Source organism: Oxyura jamaicensis, chromosome 4 (genome assembly GCF_011077185.1).
Source record: "Oxyura jamaicensis isolate SHBP4307 breed ruddy duck chromosome 4, BPBGC_Ojam_1.0, whole genome shotgun sequence".
NCBI lineage: Eukaryota > Metazoa > Chordata > Aves > Anseriformes > Anatidae > Oxyura > Oxyura jamaicensis.
This window is the reverse complement of record NC_048896.1, coordinates 21266420-21288452: the sequence shown is the minus strand read 5'-3', so window position 1 is coordinate 21288452 and position 22033 is coordinate 21266420. Positions and strand designations below refer to the sequence as shown.

The 22033-nt window shown below is 41.8% G+C and overlaps 1 long non-coding RNA gene across 6 annotated transcripts in view; it reads right to left on the bottom strand.

Annotated features, from left to right (window-relative positions):
- The window catches only part of LOC118167041, a 47024-nt gene that overhangs the window by 7662 nt on the left and 17329 nt on the right, over positions 1–22033 (bottom strand). For 3 of the 6 annotated variants that reach the window (XR_004750896.1, XR_004750893.1, XR_004750895.1), the window contains exons 3-6: positions 14580–14665; positions 7020–7097; positions 2891–4615; positions 2694–2799 (exon numbers count right to left, since the gene is read on the bottom strand). This is a non-coding gene — a long non-coding RNA (uncharacterized LOC118167041). Of the gene's footprint in view, positions 1–2693; positions 2813–2890; positions 4616–7019; positions 7098–14579; positions 14666–22033 lie in introns of all 6 variants that reach the window. The other 3 variants (XR_004750897.1, XR_004750894.1, XR_004750898.1) reach the window with 3 other exon arrangements.

Genomic DNA, 22033 nt, shown 5'->3' with positions numbered 1-22033 from the left:
AGAATCCAGTCACGAGAACAACTGTCTCTGAGCAACACTACAAGCCCTGTCTGTCCAGGAGATGTGTCACAGAACGGTTTGGGTTGGAAGGGACCTTACAGATCAGCTGAGATCCAGCGCCCCTACCATGAGCAGAGATGTCACCCAGTAGATCAGGGCCTCAGCTGAACCTGATGGGCTGAAGACAGGCAAGCACTGCAGGCCCTGGGCCTCCACAGAGCTCCCGCATCTGTGGACAGTGGGTTGGTGGGTGGGAGCCCACATGAAGCTGCCAAAAAGCCGTCAGGGCTCTTAGGTAATGCACACCAGGGTGGCCTGCTGCCCACCTACCCATACATAGAGCCTGTATGCTGGACAAAAAGGAGGCTGGTACAGAGACAGATGATGACACAGCCCACAGTGCAGGTGTTTTTCCTATGAGAAAGGCACCGTAACACCATCACAGCCTGAAACATCAGTGCTTAGAAGAGATCTTCCTCAGATTCTCCAAAAAATCCTGCTGGCAAAAATGCACCACAAATCCAGAGCTTGTCTGAGTAACAGCAAATGCAAGGTGGGGCCAAAATCAGGGACACAAAGAAATGGGGATTTAATTTAGGTCAGGGAGGCTTTTAGGTCATGGCAGGAACCAGAAAGTTGTTTAGTTGTTCTCAAGTCCCAAGAGCTCCTACACCCTACACACAGTAGAAAAGCTAACTCAAATATTGCTTCAGATCAAGGGCCACTTGATGAAACTAACCAACATCAGCCAGCTTTTTAAAGTCTTTTCAGTTCAAGCTTCCTAAAAGAAAATTTCTTTGTTTTTAAGAAAACCAGGCACAGGTGTCTGCAGACGAGAACCTTAGCTGGGACTAAGAAATGTTTGTGATGGATCTCCTTTGCCTCTGTGAGCCAAATCCTCGTCTCAATGGCAAACCTGTCAGATTCCACCTCTAAGGAAGAGAAAACAAGAAGTCTGATGCTGGAGACGAGTGAATGCTGGGAATGGCAGCTTCAACCAAGACCATAGGGACAAAAATTCATGAGCAGCTCCACTACTGATGGCTGACGCCAGGTTTGGCAGTAAGCAAGTTCCAGCAACTCTAACTGTGATGTACTTGGCTCGATTTTCAAAGAAACCCATCATCAAAGAAACCCATCATGAGAAAAATAATCTCTGATCCTCCCTATTTCACACCGCTGCATTTAGCCATGCTTCCCAAAATGGCATCTCCTGTGTGCTGATGATTTTTGCAGATTTGCCTGTTAACGTCATTAATAAAAAGCAAATTATTCTGGAAATATCACTCCAGTTTTGAGTGCATTTCAGAAAATCTGGGTTTATGTGCACACTAACCAAAAAAAAGTCAATCTGCCTTTGATTATCTTCCAAAAGCAGGTCTCCCCATAAACTGCTGAATTATATTCACCCACAAAATAATAATTCTTCAGTAAGATAGCTCAGACTCTTATGAATGGGAGAAATACAAATGGAATCATTCATTGGGCTGCTGAATGTCTCCTTATTTTATTGTTGCACCAATTAACCAAGCCTGAGAGCCTTTGAAGTATCAGCTGTGATAAGCTGTTTGACACTATTGTCGGGCTTCATCATTCCCAATGAAAAGTGACAGTCCTGAGATTAAGCTATTATTTCCTTATAAAGATGAAGAGTCACATTTACTTATAATTATTATGCAGGCTTTGACAGGCCAGGCATTTGTAGCACAATTTCAAATTACCACCACGAAAAAGAATTTTTTTTTTAAAAAAGACTTATTAGCTACAATTTAATATTTATGAGGTGGATGAGCAGCTAAATTTGACTACCTTCAGGAGGAGATCATTCTGTAAAGGAATAGTGACCTCTTTCAAGGAAAAGCATTCAAAACAAAACTTGTGGCATCAACTATATGTTCCGTTCATAGTACCTGTTATGCTTGACCAAACGCAGGGGGAACTCACACACTGTAGGAAGAGTGCTTTGGAAGCAGTTTTCCAAAAGCTTGTCTCCCACTAAAGAGACTAAACACAGCAGAGAAAAATCCCAGGTCAGAATCTGAGTCTGAGCAAGTCTGAGAGCATGATTCAGTCTCCTGTAACAAACAAAAGCTGTTGACAGTGGCCACAAGAGGAAGAACTAATTCCTGAAATAGCTGCAAGGAGGGATGGGGGGGTCAGTAAAGTGCCAATTGTTCATTGAAATCTCAGAGACAGTATCCAGGTTCTAATAACATTTGCAGAAGCAAGCCTCAAAAATGCACAAGCAGCAATAATTAATTTATAACTCCCTCCTTTTGCACATACTGACCTGGATGAAGAAAAATTGCCTAAAACATGAAAGAATACACATTTCTTCAAAAGCACCTCTGACGAGGTAAACTATACCAGGAGAAACAAGCAATTCTGCTCATTCTGCCCACATACAAGAAGCCGATGATCTTTTGTTTTGTTACTCTGAACCACACTCAGCACGGTCAATACTGAATCAGTGTATACAGGAGGAAGATTGCCATGTCTGCACGCAACTCTTTCAAGGAAGAAATGGGAATTAACAGCTGAAAGCAAACAAAGAGGTCTTTGTTGAGACGATGTGAGTGTACATTCAGAAGACCAGAAGATTTACCAAGCTATGTGGCAATACTATCACTTTTTATTAATTCCTTTATGTAACCGGGACGGTGATATTTCATTCTCCACTTAAATGCTTTTACCTCACACAAGTGATTTCTAGATAGTGGCAGGCAATTCGTGACATGCTGGATTGCTTCCTCACCAAGATTCACCTCAAGTTGTATTTCTTCTTTCGTGCCCTGGAAGCTACATCAAAATACTGCAGTTAGAAGAAAAGCAGAATCACAGAGTGGCCAGTCTGAGAGCTACAGCAAGCATTTGGTCAATCTTTACTCACTGAGAGCCAACGGCAGGTATCCTGCAGGTGACTGTGCATGTGCAATGGAACTCCTCCTGCTTTTTGGAGGTGCTAAGATAATGTGCTCTGTGTGGAAAAGGCCATGGATGATCCAGTAATACTTCGGGACAAAGACATACATTCTTCTGTGCTTAAGGAGGCAATGATCAAGGCTTCCAACTCTTACCATAACCCACAGAACACTAACGGTAGTAGTAAGTGACACAGAGCAGACGAAGGGCCATAAAATCTCACTTTCCACCAGAATGGCATCTCCTGAAAACACTCTAATTGAAAAAGCAGTGGTCAGTAAGCAAGTACCAAACAGGCACATGCTACTGAACATTCATTTTATTTAGAAGCTTTGTGCTGTGGCTCCCCCTTTAAATTAACTTAATGTAGAAGTCCCATCAATAACACTGCCAGCATCAAAACACCTATGGGCTGAGACTCTGCGAACAGCCATTCCATCATGTCACTGTTTCTTCTCTCTGGAAGCTTTAGCTGCTAATTAGCTGCAACATTTCTGACAATGGACCATAATTCACCAAGGTCCTTTACAAGTGCCCGTTTTCCCAAAGTTAGTGTATTTTCAAGACTTAAAATAAACTTGACTCCTTTAGCTGGTTTTCTGTCTTGACGGTAGTTTCCCTTGTCTTGCACTACCTATATTTTGCATGCTATGTGATACAGTAAAAACAGTATTTATGAAGCAATGGTGTTGATGGAAGTGTTTAGGTCACTATTTCATCTAGGAAACATTTGCTGTGAACTAGGGAAGTTAGTGAATACCCGAGGTCAGATTCTCAGTTGGACTAAAGTAGAGTAAGTCCCTGTAGGTTAATTATGCTTTACCAATTTCTGCAACAGAGGCCAGCAAGACTAGCCTGATTTGCACCAGCAGAAAATTGGTCTGCCTTCACAAAAATTTGCTAGTAGTCCTGGGTGCTCCAGGTTTCCCTTGAGTGCCTGGTACTTCTTGAACTCATTGAATCTGAAGTTAATATTCGCGTCAACTTCTGTTGAGCATAGACACCATAAAGAGCACTGCCATGCTGAATCTTGACAAACCTAACATTTCAGGGTCCGCTCCCTCTTCAGCAGTGGAATATCATCTTTTACTAGCACATGTTCCATCAGCTCTCAAAGGGCTGCACCTCCGATGTTTTTGGAAATCTTGTCACGAAATTATAAGACTTATTGACCTCTTGACAGATTTTTTTAAGCACCTAGTTGTTGGAAGAGTTATTCCTCCATCCCAAAACATGATCATCTTTAAAAGTCATTTAAAAACCACTGGTCCTCCATGAGCTTTCTGGTTTTGATTGGTATTAATAATCTAGCCAGAAGATACAGATCCTTCTCATTGTCACTGAAACTCAGTTGTCACTGAAACTCTTCCTTTCAGTGTTTGATTTGGCTGTCATTACATTAATGACACCTCCTACGTATAAACTTAAGGGTTCTCGTTAATCACTGCTTGCAAACAGTCTTGCACTCAGGCACTTCAAAATGTTAACTTGCTCTCAAATCACATGATACCATCTTCCACAAAATGCCCAAATCACTGCTAAAAGGGGCCTCATACTTCTCAGTACTCCCAACACTTTCAAAATGCTGCTTTTAACCAAGGTAACAAGACATCGTTTTTGATGTTTTGTACTAACCACCGCCTTCAGCATTACCAACAGTAAAGTTACACGCGTTACATGTCATCATTGTACTCTGGACTCCTACAAAACGTGAAAGACAACAGATTTTAATTATAGCATGACAAAGCATGATACGGTATGAACAGATTCAAGATTCAAATGAGTCTTAGCAATTACTTCATGTAGGCTGAAATATAGCTGCAGAAAATACTTGCTTAATAATTCAGTATGATGGAAAAAAATTGGTCTTGTTTGCAAACAATGCAGTACAGAAGTTTAAAGAGGCTAAATTAATCAAATAAATTATTAATTACAGTTAGCTCATCCATTGGTGTTATAGTAGCATCTAAATGCACCAGCCAGCATAACGGCTCTTTGTTCTGGCCCCCAAAAGAACTTGCAGTAAGCACTAAGCACTAAGTCACCCAGGACCTGTGAAGGCTGGGTTCACATATTATTTCTCATTCTGACATCCTTGGTTCTCTGCAACCAATACATGCAGCCAAGTGATGGGATGCTGCATGGTGCCCTGTGAAGGGATCTCAAGATCTCAGATCTCACAGTCAGCATTACAGCGCTCGGCCTGGAGGAACTCAGAGCAGCAGCTCAGTTTCAATGACAGGGCAAGGACCAGGGTGTGGGTCCCACAAGTCACAGTCCAGTGCCTGATTCACTGAACCACAAACCAGGTTGCTTAAAAACGCCTTAAAATATACATAGCATGAAGCTATTACCTATTACTCTATCAGGATCAATAGGACAATTCCATTCTGCAGAACTATGTTCTACTAAAACTCAAAAGACTGATTAGAACAAAAGTTTCAATAGTATATTTTTGTGATACCATTTATTATCCCACATGGTTTGACACAGTGTAGTATATTGAACCTATAAATCAGTTCCAGCAAATTATTTAATGATGCATTAACTGTGGAATTTCACATATATTACAGTTCTTTAGCCAATGTTGAATGCTTTTTCAATAGCTTAATCCATCCCAGAAGTACCGAAGCAGGCATATTCATCCATCATCAGAGTGCACAGAGTCTACTCTTTGCTCTTTTTATTTTATTAAAGCCCTCGATCTACAGGCATGGCATTAAATAATATCCCAGATCTTTTTCTGCACCATATTCCCACCACCACCCTCACCCTTCTCTCACCAAAAAAAAAAAAAAAAAAAAAAACAAACAAACAAAAACAAACAAACAAACAAACAAACAAAAAAACTTTCCATTCTCTATTAGATGCTTGCTATCCTCTGATCCTCTGGCACAGCTTAAGCCTGGTTTAGCACTGACTTGGGCAGCCCTGCCGAGAACTCAGGGATGACACCACAGTGTCATCACCATACCACATGTGTGAAGGTGTTATAACAAATTACTTTCAGATTAGAGAAATGACGTGCTCAAAAGCTTGAAATTAAAAGTGGTGACTTTACCTAGAACAGGACACAGAGGAGGAAAAGATCCAAGAAGGGATGATTATAGAAGAAGGGATATAAATATATATATATTTAACTTCCAAGGTAAACCTTGATGAAGATTCCTCTGAGGTCCTGGAGACATACAGAATTGGGAATTTAATTTTTTGGGGGGAGGGAACTGCTCTCTAAGGATCCCAGACATCAAAATAACCTTATTTTGTTTTATGATATTCAATTTATGGTGCTGAATTCAAACAGCACTTTCACAGGTAGAAACCCAGACGTAGGCACCTACATAAGAGGCAGAGCACTCCAGACTTTCATGGAATTCTAACTTTGCACCTCAGCAAGTTTCTCCATTTGGGGAAAATCAACAGTTCTAGATGTTCCCTAGCTGATCATTCCTTTAATGTACTCTGCTTGCTGAAAGGCACTGAGATTATTATTGGGAAACTTACCATTTGAGTAATCTCTCCCCCTAATAAAATGGTTTTATAGTTCTGCAAACAGGAAGATTTAGTTTCCCCTCAAGATAAATATTGATAGACCTACTTTAGTCAATATTTACTATCTGCTTTTGGGAAGGAGCAAAAAAGCCTAGCCTGAAGTTTAATAGAGTTTGAGAACTGATTTTTATCTACACTACAAACAATATCATACTGCTGTCTTGGCAGACAAAGGAAAATTAGTTTTTATTCATATTACTGAAATGCTATGGGGTTCTTTGTACTAGGAGAGGGATGGGAGCCTGGGGCTTGTGCACCAAATATAACCACATTGTTTACAGCTGGCAGTGCTCTGTTGGATTTGGTTTTGAGGGGACTACTAAGGTGCAGCTTAGATGTGACCTGTCACTTCTGTTATAAAAGGCTGCATCCCCACAAAAAAGAGGCTCTCCTCTAATTCTTAAAGTAGAATTAGCTGCTTTACAAGCACCCAAAATGCAACAGCACTCACTTAGGGAGCTCTTCACCGTGCTGTGTGAAAATATGCATTAATTTGGCTTGGCATGAATTGGTAATTCTTGACACTTAGAAAATTAACATATTACCTTATTAAATGCTGTTCACTCACAAATGTGCAGACCAGCTGTTTCCTCCCTCCATTATTGAACTGTAGCAAGCATTTTCTAGAAGAAAATTAAAAGTAATGATTACAATCCATTTTAAAAAGATCAATTTAAATTCTTCAGCTACAGAGGGAGCCACAGCATATTTTCAAGAACGCTGTATTCCACTTTGTCAAAAAGTTCCTACATGTTATGTAGGGCCTCCTATAGATAAAATATCCTCCTTCAAAATTACCTGTTTGCTTACTTTAGACTATGTGCATGCACCCAGGCAGAAAAAGAAAACCTGACCAGAGATATATGGGACAGCCCTCATCCAAAAACACTGAAATTGTGCTGAAATATAAACACAAGTGTTTCATCAGGCAAGGAGGTGGATGACAATGAAACTCTCTAAAATACGCTTGGAAATCAGACATCCCCTAAATCTGACAGTTCCGATCAAATCGTAAGGGAAAATTCAAGCCGTGTCAGCCAGGATCTAGTAATTACTCTCCTTCACCAGCTCAGGTACTTTTCCATGGGTCAACATGGAATGCTAATTTTCCCTGCACATGAAGTGCTCTTATATACCACTTACATTGAACTGCAGCCAAAGAATATTTTCAGTGAGGGCATGGGATGAAAATGACTCTCTTCTAGGGTTATTGAAGAAGACAGGCAGTAGGTACCATTCCCCCCATTTTATCTTGCACTGTAAAGTATTTGTTTCTACTGGTTACTTTTCCTCACATATTTTAGTAGCCTTGATTGCCAAAAGCAGAAAGCAAGCCTTGATAAGCATGCGTTCTGCAAGAGCATTTTACCTGGTAGAACAAATGACTAGCACTGGAGCGAGCATGCAAATCTTGATTTACGACCACCATCAACACTTGTCAAGTGAAGGCACTGATGAAAGGAGCCAGAACGAGCTTTGCCTGCTGTGCTGCCTGAGACACAGCCTTCCTTCCTGCTGCAACTTTGCTTTTGCATGCATGCATGCGTGAAAATGTGCATTCACTAAGATCTGTGCTCCAGTTATTCATTGGGTTCCTCTCACATAGTGATCGCTGCTGGTCCAGAATGCTGACAGGTTCTTCTGGGTGCTATCTTCCCACTCCTTTGACATTTAGGTGACCTCAGCTGCATTGGTATTCAGTCAGTGTCGGAGATGTGCTTGCTTCAGCTGCTTGGGCCTGGGTGAGCAGGTGGGGGAATGACCGGTTGAAAATGAGTTGTTAAGACCACTACAGTAAAACGATTGGTGCAATTAATTTTTCATTATGCACCGTCTCTCTGGATTGTAATCATCTTGAATTCTTCTTCCTTTGAGGCACAAATAAAATGCAAATGTTTTTTGAACGAAAGGAAATGTTATGAGCTACTGTGCTATTGAGAGCAGCAAAATGGCTTGAAGTAAGTGGGGATTATGAGGAATGTTTTATGAATCCACCTAGAAGAACTTAATATAAGCTTCATGCAGGGAAAACCACAGGTGAGTTTTCCATCAGATGATCATATTACTGCGCAAGCAACTGGAAACAAGGAAGATCTGAAGGCTTTGAGTCTTATTTATTAATACTAATACCTAGCTCTTTTCATGGGATTTCAATGCTCTTTGCAGAGAAGGCACTTATGTTACAGATGGATTTAAATTAATCATCTTCTTCAAGGCTTCCCTTCCCATCTACAGCAAAGACTAGGAGGCACGTTTGCCAAAGCCTCCCCAACCTGTGGCTGTACATTGAATCAGAACAAGGGCCAGATCAGTTCTGAACAAGGCTGTTCACACTGTGAAGCATTCAGCCAGACAAAACAGATGCACCATACAGTTGTTTCAGAAGTTTGGCCACACGCTCAGCAGGCAAATGCTCTCCAGACCAGGAACACGGTACCTAGAGACTGCTGTATGGCACACCTACCCTTCAGAGTCAAAGCTCCTGCCATACAGAGTAGATACCAGCTTGGTAGTAAGGCAATTGTGCCAGCTACTGAGTGGTCCCACACCCAAGGATAAATGAACTATTTCTCAGCTGGGCCAGTAGGCCCAGGGCTCAGCCCACTAACAGCTTCCCGAGTCAAGGAGGATGGAGTTTAACTGCAGGGAAAAAGGCCCTTGGTGCTAGCAGCAGCACTGAAGGCCTGCGTGTCTCCTGGAGGTTGTGTGGTACTAGTCAGAGGTGGATTTAGAGAGTAAGGTGCTAGATCAGGAAACAAAACACAAACTGGGCATTTCACCCAAAACAGAGTGAAACAGAGATCCTGGTAGCAAGACACAGATAGTTTCCCTTGTGGCTTAACTGCAACTGCATGCAAGAACAGGCTCAGCATCTTATGACCAGTCAAGGCCTAGGCTGCCCTGTATGTGTAAGATGGCACACCACTTGAGTATCTTCATTCAGCGAAGCCACTTCACTGTGAGGCTTCAAATCCTCTTTCCAAGTCTTTTCCATTATGTGAGACACAGTCCTCAGGGAGTGTGAGGTAACCAGTGTGTTACAACCATTACAAAGGGTTCCTTGCTCCTACCTGTCCATTATGCTTACCCATTGCCTGCAGAACATGATGCCATACAGTCAACATCACCAAAACAGGGGTCTTTCTTCATTTCCCCACTTCTTTCTGGGTATCATTGTAATAGATGTACATGTTATGATTCCTATGGCAGAGGGAGCACAAGCCTATAGCAGTCAGTTCTGAGTGTCCCATTAAATGCCCTGGTACAGGAACCCCAACAAATGCTGTCACTGCACCTTCAGAACTGTGAAGTGACAGGATCCCCAAAGTTATGTGCTAGGACATGTGCTTAATCAAGCCCTGCTGATAATAGTGGTCATGCAACTTGAGTCCCAGGCTGGGGACTGTCTTCTCCTTTAGCTTTCTAAGAATTAAGTTAGGCTGTCAGGCTATGAGATGAAGACTCTGACAGCTACATGCACCAACAGCTCCTGCCGGAGGACCCCAAGTTGTATGCCATTGCTCAGGTCAAATGCAACTGGTAATGTGTACTCAAGTGTGCAGCAAGAGCTACAACTGTTCAGCAGTAACCGAGAGGTCTGCTCCACTGAAGTCAGCGTTAATTTTGTTGACATGATTCACGGAAGGGTTCCACCAAAGTCAACTGACGGAAAATCTCAGCCCAAGAATCACAGCTGTTCCCTGGTTTTCATTTTAAGGCTCTGCTGTTTGGCGGTTCTGTTTTGTTTGTTTCTTTAGTTTTTTTTTTTTTTTTTTACAGTGCACATCAATTTAAATATGAGGATTTAATTTCAGGATGATCATGGCAGAGGCCAGCTGTTTACCTGAAATCTGATGTTTTATGTTTCATGACAGCACTAGAAACATTTAAAAACATGAATACATTGCAATGCTTTGCTGCCCTTGTTTACGTTCTCAAACCCAGATGCAAAAACATGGGTATCAGCTGATACCAGGAGCCACATTTTCATGAGACCTTAATGCCTGTTAACAAAAAGATTGCGTTTGAAAGATTTCACTCTACAGAGCAGACTTATCCTTTGGGATCAGTGTTACTTCTACACAGGTCTTATTAAAGTTTGAAAAACACCTAGGAACCAAAACATACCAAGGACATTTCAGCACAATGCAGCCCTCTTCTGGCTCACAATCTCTAGCATAACAGCATAACGTATAGACTATCTTGACCAAAAATGTAAACATCTAAGCACAAGACTTGCAAGTTGCTTTTGGCTTGCATAGTACGCATTCTCTAGCATATTGAAGACTCATCACACTCTACATGCCAAAACTATTTCATGTCCTGCAAAGGATGTGTTTGCCAAAATCAGTTCATTGCCTTAAAAAAAAAAAAGGAAGGGGGGGGGGGATGGGCAATAAGAGCCTGGCTTGCTTCATGTTTTCATCTGAAACTGCACACAGCAGACATTTTTTCAGAATGCCCTTGCAGGATATATGGCATTGTGCTAAATGGGAAGAAATGAATATTCAGGAGAAAATAAAGGCAGTATGAGCCAGATGAAACTGTTAATGGTTTGGAAATTGGAAAGTCACACTGTCAGTCAGCCTAGGTCAAGTCAGGGTGGTGTAGTGTGACAAAGCTCCACCTCTGCCCTGCCAAACCGTCAGTCTCTCAGCAAGGCCACTGGTCTTTTCCTCTTGGAATGGTTTTTAATGTGCTGGTCCCAATTTTATTTTTTAAGCACACCTCTGATCATCTGAAATTTTCATTCCCGTTACTCTCTCTCCACTTTCTTTTATGCTCTCCCCTTTGCCTTTCAAAACCCCATTTTATCATGTTTCTGGTCTTAACTGGAGAGACTTAGAACAGCTTTTTCTTGATGTACTTATTCAGGAGGGGCTTCCTATAACTCTTTTGTCACAGTGTCTGCTTGTATGACATTAATTCAAAGCAAGTATGCCAACGTGCATGAAAGCCCCAGACCTGGAGGGCTATAAAGAGTTAAGAACTATAAGCTCTTCAGGGCAGGAAGGATATTTTGAGTGGAGTTTTCCCCAAATTGGAAAACTCCTGTGTCACTGCACTCTTTTTGAAATTAAGTCCAGAAATCCTACAGGAAGCATTTAATTGGCATGTGGATTTGACCCTAAAGGGAATTGTATGTTACACTGAAAAAAAAAAAAAAAAAGAGAAACCTGGCCCTGCCATTCAGTAATCCTGCAGTTTACATGAAGAATTCCCGACTGACTGCTTGTAAAATGATTCTATGAGGCATGAGTGTTTGTTTAGTTTTGGTTCAAGGATCTAACTACACAGCAAGCATCTGTGAAGTTCCTTGCTCTCTCTGATGCAAACACTGTGCCCGAGGATTGCTCTGGAGAGTGGCCAGTAGCAGGTATCTCTCTAAGAGGGTAAGACCAAAGCAAACTCAGAGCAGTATTTCCCAGCTACGTGCTTCAGCAACCCAAGACATAAGGCCCTTTGAAGGAGATGTGTTGATGGGCACTAGCACTCTGGAGTGGCTTTCTGTTTAGCTTGAGTTTATTCAGTCACTTTTTTGAAGCCTTGCAAGTTCCTAGCATCCACACCGCCCTATGGTGACGAGTTCCACAGACGAACTGCATACTGTACAAGAAAGCATTTCCTTATGCTAGCTTTGAACCTGCTCATCTGCTAGGTTGCTGCTCCTACAGCATCTGTTCCACACCCCTGATCAGACTGTACACTTTTTCCTGCCTGCTGGCTTTCAGAGGCTGGTATGTCAGCTGAGCTCTTGCTACATGCCTGGGCTCATGATATTAATATTTATTTATTAGTGGCATTTCTGGTTGGGCTTGGCAAATTCGCTCTGAAAAGACAATATGCCAACACATCTTCCTAAAACACAGAATATGTTTAAGTGCCTTGCCCTGATCTGACAGCGTCAGCAGTATAAAGCACAAGAAAAAAATGACACTGTTGGCACAACAGCCAATTGCCGTCAGTTTTAAAAGATATTGTCTACATTCATATTCCTACTTTATTGCTTTACATGCATTTGTAGCCCTCCAAATTGATAAAAGGAAATATAAGCCCTCAATGTCACAATCTATAAGCTAATCTTACTAACAAAGAACAGAAAAGGACGAGTTCAAGAGGAGCAGAATTTCTCTTTCTATTCCTAGGAAGCAGCCAAGCGGTATAGCTGTGACCTTTCCTTAGCCATTTGCTCCTCTCTGCTTCTCCCTTAGTTGTGTTTCTGCGTCACTTAGCAGTCGCATACACAGTGTCAAGAGGCCTCAGCCATGGAAAGCTGCAGTGAGCCATGAGCCATTTCAGCTTTAATTAGGTACACAAACTAAAGCCAGCAGTAATGCGTCTGAGGTACCACTAATACCACAATCACAAGTGCTTTCACTTAGTGAGAGCAAAACATTTCAGGAGACATAAGGAAATCTACTATGTCATAAAGAAGCAGATTTGGCTTTCACTGGTGCTGTTTCAATTGGCAGATGCCCACTCTGTTCAAAGACCTCAGGGTTTTCCTTTCTCCACCCTGCCTTTACCCACCTGGCAGTTCTTGAGGTTTTCGAAAAAGTGCCGAGATGCAAACACGATGTAATTATCCAAGCAGCTCCGGCAGCACTCTCTGCATAGGAAATACTTCAGAAGAGTTTCTGGCTTTCTGAATAATTCAAATATTCATAATTGAATAATTATTCCACTAATTCTTGGAACCCTGATGATATATCAGGCTAGGTAGCAAGGTGCTCAGCTAGGCCTCACTCTGCTCATAGTGAAATAGTAAGCCAAATTCAACCCGTGTTTAGTTATCACAGACAATAATTGTTTTTAAAACCATGGCTCTATAGCATATCTTGTAAAGGACATTTTTAGGAGTTGCGATTGGGGTTACAAAGGAACTTTGGGCCAGCTGCCTTTCCTGTCACCTGCCTGGCAGGCTGCTGGCCAAATGCTTTCGGAGACGCGCTCTCAGATGGCAAAGAAGGTGGCAAAAAGGGAAGTGGGTAACTGAATCCATTCCCCTCAGCCTCCAGCTTCAACTAGATTAAGGTGACAAAAGCAGAAAAGTCAAGACTTAGCTCCTGGCTAGCCTGTGGTTTGGCTGCACTTCCAATGAACTCATCAGAGATTTCATATGAAATAGGCTCTTTGGTTTGGAACATCACTACCAATTTAATCAAATTAGTTTGGCATCTTGCTGATGATAAGCTAGCTCCTCACACCCTCAAGAGGGTGAGCAGATCAGGTTACCCTCATCTCATAGGTACATACAGCCAAATTTGCTCCTGCTCAGCTTCATTTTTTCCCAATTCATCTTTCATCCCTTGTGTTTTATCATACTGAGGACTCTTTATCTCATCTTTGGTACTACATCATAATTAGATGCACATTAGAATCAAAAAATATAAATACTGAGAAACCATTTTCTGCAAAATAATTTGGGGCTTCTACAATACTTCATGTTAGTGGAGAAAAGTACAAGAAAATATTTTTTTTCAATTTTGCAGCTGTTTTTGCCCACGGAAAAACAGCCTGAACTTCCAAGAGATGATTTGAAGGTAGACTCACACTGTGGCAGGAGGGACTGAGAATATAAATGTGTGTTCTTGTTTTCCAAAACAGTTTTTCATCTTCACAGTTTTAGGACTGAATCAGTTCTCATACTTTTGCAGATTTTTATTTTTTCAAAATGAGGTCTTAATGAAGCCTGATTTTTCTGGTTTTGCTTTTGTTTTCCTGAAGAATTTTGATGTCAAGAAATCTCTACTCCGTAAACAATGATGCAAATGAGGACATCAGATGCTTTTGTGAATTAACTCATAGCAAAATTAATTGACAGGTGTGGCCAATACTGACACAAACCTAATGGGTCCCAGCAAAAGCAGCTGAAAAAATATCCAGAATAATCTTCACTAGTCCTTTCATAATTTTTGGTAGCCCGTAGAAAATTCTTAAGCCACAGTATTTTAGAGCTCATTAAATGACACGGGGTTTATAGTTTCTGTGAAAGCCATGGACCATTTTATTAAAATCAAAATCTGAAATATCAATGAAAAATCTTATTTCTGTGTTTGTTCCTGACAGGCCTAAGTGAAAAGCATTGAAATTTCATGACTCACTGTAGATGAACTGCATAATGTTTCTTATCCACCAGCTTCAGTTCAGATTTAGCTTCTAGGGTTTGACCAGACGTTCATTCCTGCAGCTGAGAAACACAGGTAACATTACAATTTTTCCCCTTTCTTTTCCTGCCCAGTTTTGTGTGTGAGATTTGGTCTCAGTTGTGTGTGAAGGACTTGCTTGCGTATTAAACCGACTTTTCTGTCCAGGTCTGACCCTCTGGAATTCATCATGAGTCTAGCGATACACAAAGAGGATATCAGAAGTGACACAAGGGGGCTAGGTGCACAAGGTAGGAAGGAGACTCTACTATAACTTCCTCTATATTGTGATTCAGGACAGAGGAGGCTAGGTTATGTATTTTTCTTTTTAATCTTTTTTTTTTTTTTTTTTTTTTTTTTTTTACATAGGAAAAATATTTCTTTTGATTTTTTTCCAGAAGAAGAATTTATTCACATTTAAGCCACGGCATGCAGCACATGTTTAATAGTACTCTGTTGTCCAAAAGAAAGGGTTTCGCTGAAAAATTAGTTTTGCATAGGAAAAATATTCCTGGTGAAGCTGCTTGTAGAAGGGAAAGTGTCTAAATGTTGTTTGTTGTTGTGTTTTTTGTTTGTTTGTTTTGTTTTTAAGCAGAAGAAAAAATTACATGAAACAACAATTCAGCATTTGGAAACACCAAAAAACAAACAAACAAACAAACAAAAAAACCTATGTTTAGAAGCAACTGTCTCTTTATTAAGATAACAGAATTTAAGCATTTTTTTTTTTTTTTTCCTCTTCCCTTGTAGAAAGGTCACAATTTAATCTCATTTTGGAGTTTTTTCTCAGCTCACTGAACAGATACATGATACACCACCTCAGCTTTCTATATTAAAAGATCGACATCACTGACCGTTCAATGCAATCTCAAAGTCTGACCATGTCTTACCTGATCTGGCAAATTACCTGCCACTTCCCACCAATTTTCTATTAAAGCAAATCCTGATTCAGCAAGGTAATTAAAGCTTGTACTACTACGCATATGCCAAACATTAAGCATTTGTCAAGTTCCACTGTGACCAATACTAAACTAGGGTTTCAGAGTACAACAACATCCTCTGATTTCAATCTAGAAACAACTGGTCTTTAACAGGACTTCTCTTTGGTAGTAGTTCAGCTCAAAAACTGAATACGAATTGGCACAGAACCAAGTAACAGAGCTGGTCCTAATCTCAGTGAGAAACCCTGTGCTTGATAAAAGGCATCAGGAGTGAATTTGCTCAGCATTGGCTATGTAAGAGGTGCACTCTAGCGGCACAGACACTGAAATACATGTTCTGGGCTACCTCCACACCTCAGGCCCGCTGCTTGAGCGCAGATCTGCAGGGATGTTTCGGGTGCCTGGCGGATTTGACAGGCTGGAAGTCACTTCGCATGCCCTCCAGCCTGAGGTCATCCCAAATGACATTCCTGTATGTGATTAAGGAAGAAGTCTGCCCGCAGTTTCTACTGTATTACTTTTATTTATTTTTATATTTATTACTGTATTATTTTACTTGCCTCGCTGGATCAGAGAGCAAAGACATGCACAGGCTGCACTGCAGACTGTTAAACCACCAAGAAGTCTGGGCTGTCGAGATTACAAACAGCTTATTTTCTCAAGACAACACAGCTTGGCAGACCCCACTTTTTTTAGGTCACTAAAAAGTGACCACTAGTGACCCCTATTATCTAAATTTTTCCTAAATATTAAGTGCTTAAACAGGACCTGAACCTCCTAACAGCGGTCCCAAGAGCACCTGAACTTCAAGCTGGTTAAATCATCATTGATGCAGAGAAGTCATCAGCAGAGCCACAGCTGGAATTACTGCCCGTAACAGAGTTAAAGTGAGGCTGAAGATCAGTCCCTGTATTTGAATAACCCAAAAAGTACCTTGGATAAAGTCCCAATCTCCCCTGACAGAAGAATAAACTGGAAATGAAGGGCTTTTGGGCACCACACATAACCAGTAGTCACCAGAAGGAACTCATTCGCGATAGCTTAACCTGCTCACATCAACTGCATGTCCCAAACCAAAGCCAAAGGTGATTTGAGAACATTATGGAACAAGGTTTGTGGAAGTCATGGCCCATGCCGTGTTTGTGATGCTGGTGGGCCCTCACTGTGTAGCAAAGATGTAGTGGGCAAATCATGGTTGCCTCTCAGACTTATCCTTGTCACCTGCTCTGCAGAGACGTTCTGAATCTTTCCTACTACCCATGTGTGCAGCACCAAGCACAACGAGACCATGACCTTGGTTGAAAGATCTAGGATTCACATTAGACAGCTAATGTTTGTTTATTAGCAGTACTACAGCAAGACCACATCTTGTGTGTAACATTTTAACCTGCACACTGAAAGCAGATTTTATGATACAGGCAGCACTTCAAGATACTTGCTACAAAAAGCAGTTTAAAAGCTGTTCACAAATGATTTGGGGGCAAAAAATAATGCAAAGGACCACTTCTATGACAGTCACCTGCATCTCAACTGTCAATGTGATTCTGCCACTGCTTTCTTTGCAAAACATCAAAATATCTCTTTACAGGGGAAGCATTAGCCATCTTTTTGAAATGGCATCAAGGGAATGTGTTCTTCTAACTTCAGTTACCCCAGGGAGAAGCTAAGGTTGAACTCTTCTACTGGCATTCAAGAACCAAAGTGACCTCTGCCTTCTGCTTCAGAGAAGACTCTCCTTTTGTGCTTAGCGTTCCATGGTCGTGATCACTACACTTTAAAAACAAACAAACAACAAGAATCAGATTTTTTTTTTCCTATTACCATACAGCTGTAGATCAAACATCATCAGTCAGGTGCACAAATAAAGCATTCTGAAGCAATTCTTCGTGCACCTTGTCCTGTTTGCGACTATTCAAGCTGTTGGCTTCAGGCAATAATTTGCTTATGCAGGTGCATCATGTCTTCCTGGGACTGTACAGGCTAGAAAAGTGACTTTGAATAAAGGAGAGATTAAATCCTACAGCTGTAACAGAGTTGGGCCAAAAGGTAAGGCTCTGGACTGACAGGGTCTATCGCCTTCCTGCCATGCCTATAGAAAGACCTACCTTCAAACATCAGAGGGGAGTTTTCATTTCAGTAATTGATTGATATGTAGCGATTCATTCAGTAAAGGCAAAGATGATAAAAGGGCTGAGGATATAGTTTCATGGCTGTCTTACTAATCTAAACACAGGTATTTCTCCCTTGAAGGAAGGAAAACTGTTGAAAGAAAATAGGAGGAGAAAGAAAGGGAGAATATCAAAGATATTTCCATTTAAATAAAGCCTATTCTGCAGATGCTAGTGTGAAGGTGTAAAACAATCCGTACAGCTGACATGTTTTCCTCTAATTGTCATCCTTGTTGTTCTTTTATATCAAGCTCACATGCCCTGAAAAGTAGTGAGGAGAATTTCATATCTGCTAATTATTACCATGATGTTATTAATTTAGACTAAGGATAATAAGATAGGGTGTGCGCAGGAAGAATTCATTATGAAATTAATTGCTCTGACTAGGGTCAACACATAAGATAAGGTTTATAAAGCATTTCAGAAACAATTAGTTTTGAGGGCTATTTGGCTTCCTAAGACATGTAAATCTGCAGCATGTAGTTTACATTTCTCCCCCTCCCCATTCATATGCTAAGTCCTCTGATAAACGCTGCTTGTTCAAAAGAAAATTGAAATCAGTGGATTGAAGCAAAGCTGGATAATGAGGTATTATTGATATATTCTGTAAATGCTTCAATTATTCCTGCCTTCGGTTCTGAAATTATTTCACAGAAGCAAAAAATAAAAAATGGCTTTTTACAAAGTCAATTTTAATCTCTCCATTGCATTTGTGGTTGTTGTCTTTTCCCCTTAATAGACATGGAAAGGATTTGATTATAGTTATCTTTCTGAATATACTGTTGCTCTTTGTAATTTCTTTCTCTTGACTCTCAAGGGCTCTCTCAGAATGGTACCCCTCAGCTATGTGAAACACCTGTTTCCAATTCATCTCCATAAATGAAACTTAACATGGCTTTGTGTCCTTGCATCTCAAATACACTTTTCTTTCACTCCTCTCAATTCTTTAAAAAAAAAATCTGACAGAAGGAGCTTGCAAAAATACGCTTTACACAAGAGGCTGTGCATTCAGGATGTTCTTTACCACGACGTCTGCAGCACTCTGACTTCATTGCCTCCCTATAGCAGTAGAGGTGGGCCCTCGATTTCCATGTGATCCCATTCAGTCAATCCTGACAGCATTCACAGAGCCTGTCCCAAGGATGGGCTGTTTACAGCAGGCAGACAGCTTAGCAAAGTAGCTGGTTCTGGCCCAACAGTGGTCTGATCTCTGCCTGCCACGACACACGGGCACGACACAGAGCAGCAGCAGCATAGCTGCCCATTCACCACACAGTTCCCAACCATCATCTTCACACAGCACTCTGCCTTCCAGCACTGTATTAACAGCCTCAAGGCACCAATGCTGTGAAAAGCATCCCTGACGTTGCATTTTATTATTCTATGCCACAGTTTCTCCCTTTTTTTTTCCATCTGATGTCACCCCACGGAATCTGGAGTACCCATTCCACCACTTGGCAACATAAGCGGGGGGGGGGGGGGGGGCGGGGATGAAGCCCCAGTGACTTCACAGAATAAAGGCAAAATCACCTTTTGTGATGGATCAGCATGGGAGGGACTGATGTATCCCCATGGCACAAGGAACACCCCCAGAACTTCCCATGTCAGTGCTCTGTCCTTTGGATGTGATGGGAATTTTGGAGAGCAACAGCAATGCAGTGCACTGCAGCAGGGGATATGCCACTCAAACAATGCCCCATATCACGGCAGGCTAGGCTCTTTCATGAGTCCAGTACAATGAAAAGAAAAGAAAAGAAAACATGGCTTATACAAGAGCAGGCAGCCCTGCCGCTCAATACCAAGTAATAAAAATCAACTGAATGATCAATAGGCTTTTCTGTCCACTGGGGCTTTGAAGAGTCTGCTGTCGTGCTTTCTGCTATAAATAGCACTCAACAAACTTAAAATGGTTAATCGCTGTGAAATTGTCTCCTACAGAGACAATGCACATCTGGAATAACAGTATGCAATTCAGGGTCTGCGGAGTCCCATGCCATTAAACACAGAACTTCAAATTGAGTTTTCACCGCAAAAATGGAGCCGTCTCTTTGACGTGCTCACATCAGCTCTGGTCCACTTGCTTCCCACATCGCTGACAGCAGACAAACTCCAAAGAGTTCAGGGCATGCCTTAAATCAACCACAGTGCTTGCTTGTTTAGGGATGAACATGCTCTTGTGGTGCTAGAGGAAGAGTGCTGGACCACCCTCACCTCAACTTCACCTTCATACTCAGAATGAAGGCAGGATGGCATACAGGAGAGAGGGAAGAAGAAAAAATGGCCAATTGACCCATTCCAGGCTATGAGGGCACCAGTGTAAAATAAGCTGCTTTGTGATATAGAGCAGAAAAGAAAATCTTCTGCGGGGGAAGAAAAAGGAAGAAATTGCAAAAGGGACCGACTCCAACTGACAGCTTTGCAAGGCTGAGGATGCAATGGAGATGTACAGGAAAGTAAATGCCTCCTTTGTTATCACAGTGTTGTTCACTGCACATATTTCATCCTCGCCTGCTAAATGAAAGCAGCACTCTTGCCTGAGCTGGGGACACATACCTGAAATGGAAAAGCTGAAGCAACAAACCAGGACAAAGGGCAAGGAGAGGATGGTGTTTTCTCTACCATGTTCAGCAAAAGCTTGGCTGTGATCTCAGTTTAGAACTGATACCTTCACAGGGCCAGGATAACCTGGACTCAGGCTTCTAGCTCAGCTATTTATGACTCATGCTGGCAATCACCAGCCCCAGAAAAGAAGACCCCCTTGTATCAGACTGCTATTTCCAAAGAATATACGCACAAGATGGATCAGATGGTGCCATCAACCTTGCTTGAAGGGCTAATGCCACAAAGATAACATACTTGACTTTCACAAAACGTTCACCCTGAGGAGTTGGCCATCTCAAAAGGAGGACCCATGACCCAGGAGCACTACATGGCAGCTCTACGTGGCCTAAGTTGCCTTACACTCTATGAAGAGTCTAACAAAGGAAGGTGTGGAAATGGATTTTATCCTTCGGGGGCCTTTCAGGGCCAGTCCTTAGGACCAAATCCCACCTTTTTTACAGTTTCTCTTCAATTTTTGAAAGACTGCTGTGGAAGTCTTGCCAGGAACTTGTGAAGAAAGAACAGTGGATTTGTTAGCACTATGCTATCTTTCATTATGTGGACAAGAAGGTAAGACGTGAGGGCTGGAAAAGAATCTGTAGTGCGTGATCTCGGCATTCAAGCTGGGTTGCTTAAAGCTAAGCCTGTGCTTACACTGCCTGAATATGCCAAATCACTCCTGTTTCCTATCTATAAGGTCTGGGAGCTAACAGTGCTCTGCAACACCCAAATACAGTAAGAATTGTCTGTTGCTGAAACAGAACAGTATCTCATATAAAAAAATGCACAACTATGCACAAACGCAGATTAAAAACAACTAAAATCTGAGAAGTACCAGAGGGCATTTTCAGTCTGCTTTTGTAAGGTGCATGTAGAACCTTTTAAAGCGAGGGGTTAAACATTCGACCTTTACTTTGAGCTTTCCCATCTCTGAAGTGTTTCCACAGACACCTACTACATGAGACAACCTGACTTTTGAAGAGTGCCCTATTGAGTTTTCAAATATTATCTAACTGTAGCACTTTATCCCTAACCTGTCCTTGGCTTCTGTTTCCTATTAGTATGATGAATCCAGAGTTTTCTCCCTGTACTGGCAAGGTCTTTGCATTTTTCCTTAAAACTTCAGAGATCAGCACTGGAGCCTGCCTTTGCTCTCACCAGTCCTTTGGGCACCTGAGCTCTGACAACAGAACCACGGTAAAAACATAAGCACTACAATGGCTTTGTCAACCAATTACCTACTGCTCTTGGCACCCCAATCTCCCATATCTTTTTCTAGAAAAAGTGGAAGTGTAATAAGCTTATCTTTAGCATTTCAGTGATGACAAGCTGGAAGACAACCCAAACATGTGGGAGAGCTTTGCTTAACTACCTTCGGGAGAGCTTTTGCTAACTACTAAAGGACATGAAACTGTTGGAGAGTGTCCAGAGGAGGGCTACGAAGATGGTGAAAGGCCTGGAGGGGAAGACGTACGAGGGGAGGGGAGACGTACGAGGAACGGCTGAGGTCACTGGGCCTGTTCAGCCTGGAGAAGAGGAGGCTGAGGGGAGACCTCATCGCAGTCTACAACTTCCTCGTAAGGGGTTGTCAAGAGGCAGGAGACCTTTTCTCCATTAACACTAGTGACAGGACCCGCGGGAACGGGGTTAAGCTGAGGCAGGGGAAATTTAGGCTGGACGTCAGGAGGGGGTTCTTCACATA